The sequence below is a fragment of the Neophocaena asiaeorientalis genome, unplaced genomic scaffold, assembly GCF_003031525.2.
Source record: "Neophocaena asiaeorientalis asiaeorientalis breed wild unplaced genomic scaffold, Neophocaena_asiaeorientalis_V1.1 scaffold221, whole genome shotgun sequence".
Classification (NCBI taxonomy): Eukaryota; Metazoa; Chordata; class Mammalia; order Artiodactyla; family Phocoenidae; genus Neophocaena; species Neophocaena asiaeorientalis.
Genome location: NW_020173766.1, coordinates 278,035 through 280,906, shown reverse-complemented (window position 1 = coordinate 280,906; position 2,872 = coordinate 278,035). Strand labels below are relative to the sequence as shown.

The window sequence follows — 2,872 nt, the reverse complement described above, 5'->3', positions numbered from 1 at the left end:
TGTACTGAAGGGCCCACTGTCACCTCGTCTGAAGTCTTCGTTTTACAGATGAGGGAACTGAGCCTTGAGGAACAAGTGACATTTTCAAAACACATTCATTCACATTTGTGATTTCTGAAATAGGCACTTTTGCAGCGATCCTGTGGGGAAGGTTCGAGCACCCCCATTTTACAGAGAAGGAAATGGAAACCCAGAGGGGCACAAGCGCAGTGGCAGCAGGAGCTGGTAACTGGGGGGAGAATCCTGACAGGCCTTGTGCGTCAGCCACTTTTCCGGGTGCCAGGCACTCTGTGACGCTTTCCACATACAGGCTGACCTCACGCATCCTCCTCTGAGCGCTAAGTATTCAGTGTTCTTCTTTGATGGAGTGGTATCCAAGGCTTCAGAAGACACAGTGATCCATCCACATCTCAAGCAGAGAGCTTGGGCCACTGCGTAAACCAGGAACCCAGCATCAGAAAGGGACAGCCGAAACCCAGCCAGCAGACCTGTATTCACTCCGGGCTGGAGGCTCCTCGTGGTAAAACCGCTCTGTGGGACTGTGGGGCAGAGACTGGGGAGCAGTCACTGGCACAGGCACGTAGGGGTGCCAAAGAGAAGCGGCCTCCTGCCTCTCTCAGGCTGAATGAGCCGGATCATTTTGAGGAACAGGACCCAGGTTTCCTATTTAAATCCTTCTTTTGCAACCTTAAAAAAAAAAGACTGCTAAGTGAGGGCAGGAACTCTGTGCCCTGCCCCCGTACCATACACATTCCCACCCTTCTGTTTGCTTCACCAAGTTCTGGGAATACCTCATTGCCACCCACCTCACCGTGCTCAACTCCACCCATTCCCCTTAAGGCACAGAGCCCAAAGGAGAAGTGAAGCTGAGTGAGCAGAAGAATACCTCAGAGTGCATTTGGCCTTCAGGAACTGGCCACCAGTCGGTGTTGTGGCCATTCATGGACACCCAATGGTACAAGAAAGAAGAACGTTGTCCCCTTCTTGTTGTTCTGAAAGACTGAGACCCCAAGTTCTATCTCCATCATCACACTGGAAGCTGAGGACTTCTGACTCAGTCAGGACCTTGACCTTGAATTCATAAAGATTCTAAAAGCTCCAGAGACAAACGCTTCATGGACACAATCCCCTGAAACCAGTGTAAGTGGCACTTGTCTTTCCTGTTCATCAGTCACTTTTGAGGGCAGTGTTGTTTGCATGTGGCCAGGTTGGACTGTAGTCCTTCTCCCATTGCAGGAGAAGACTTTTTTACCTGGCTGTCTCCTCAAAGGTGGGGAATTCTTCGCAGGCCAGGCAAATGTGTAAGTAACGCACCCGTGCATCTGTAAGGCAATGAATTGTATAGCAATACTGAGGATGGAAGGATTTATAAGACTGGGTGCTCAGATGTAAAATAGGTTGTTTTTTTTGTTTCTGGGGGGTTTTTGTTTTTGCTAAAAACAGGATGCTTTCTTGTATGATTGGTTGTTGGTGAATTAAGAAAGTCAGCCCAGTATTACAGGACAGGAGGCACTTTCTCTGGAAAGCTATTCAAGACACTGACAGTTGCCAAATTGCCAAATTTCCCCATGTAAACAAAACCCAAACGTGGGGTAAGATGAAATTGTAGCAAAAGGGAAGTATTAATTAGAAAAACTTTGCAGTTGCAAGGACGATTTGATACTGAGACAATTTCTTAAGAAGACTAGACCCAAGGATCCTCAAAATCAGGACTGTGGGATGTCTTTGGAGGAGGTAGGATTTCACCTACGGGAAGGCAGGGAGCTGGCCAGGTAACCTCCTGGGAGGCATCCATTCTGTTCTAACAAAGAGGCAGGTCAGAATTTGGTTCTGAAAATACAGGGACATGGGGACTACTTGGAGGTATTTACTTCAACCTTTCCTCCTTTAAATCTGGAGGGTCCCAGACTTTCAGAATTAGAAATTCCCAGAAGTTTGCATAGCCTGCCCCCAGGCTGTGTGCCGCTCACTGACCCTTTAGCTGGCTCACAGGACAACTGTAGGCTACTCAGACTGCAGGGCATTGATGTGCTGGTAAATGTTTAATAGCTGACTCTCCTGAAAAAGTGCCCTGATAGCTAGTGTTTCCTGATTTCCATGTGTAAATATTCCTATTCTGGTTGACTCCAAGCTACCAACATGCTGAATACACACTGCTGGCTCTTATGAATTAGTGTAAGGCACCTCCTGCACGCCACCAGGCCAGGGTATCTTCTACCATCACAAACTGCCCTTTGTCTGTTCAGAGACTTCCCCAACTCCGAGGTTAAAGGATGCTGGCACTGGAAAGTTCCAGGCTCCAGGGCTGCCGCTGAGCACTAGTGCAGTGACCTGGGGCAGACTTTTGTAGCAGACTGCAGCAAGGCTAGCACATGGCATGGCAACATGCTCCTTTGGTCTCTCCTCCAAGGCCTCACCGCAGCCCATCTCCCTTTAGGAGCAACATACTCTGGAGCTGTTGCCTGCTGCCTGACACGTTGGGGAAATAGTGAATGGAGTTGGAGGTGGGGAGTGGTAGGAAGGTGACTCTCTGTTCAAATGGCACCTGACAGTGCTGACTCAGTTTGCCTTCACCTTTGCCAAAATTCCCCAGAAACTGGGCTCACGGGCTCAGCCTTGCACCCCTTGCTCGCCGCGCTGCCTGCTGCTAACACGGTAAACCTGGCCGCTCACCCACAAGTGCTGACTGCCAAGCGGAGCTGTCAGCACTGGCAGTGGCAGCAAAAATCAGAAATTGCCAACACAGCGTGTTTGGTGACTGGCAGCTTAGGCTCCTCCAGAAAGAGGCTTGACCGGGATATGCAAGTTCGGAGATGGTGGAGTCAGCCATAGGGATGGATTTGATGGGAAATGACAGTCCCCCAGCCAGGGT

General features: G+C 49.8%; 1 protein-coding gene across 2 annotated transcripts in view; it reads left to right on the top strand.

The window, feature by feature from the left end:
• Positions 1-1,001: 1,001 nt before the first annotated feature.
• CCR1 (C-C motif chemokine receptor 1) overlaps positions 1,002-2,872 on the top strand; it is a 6,106-nt gene continuing 4,235 nt past the window's right edge. Inside the window, exons 1-2 of one of the 2 annotated variants that reach the window (XM_024751415.1) lie at positions 1,072-1,140; positions 1,237-1,301. The gene's annotated coding sequence lies outside the window, so the exon portion shown is untranslated. Of the gene's footprint in view, positions 1,141-1,236; positions 1,302-2,872 lie in introns of both variants that reach the window. The other variant, XM_024751414.1, reaches the window with a different exon arrangement.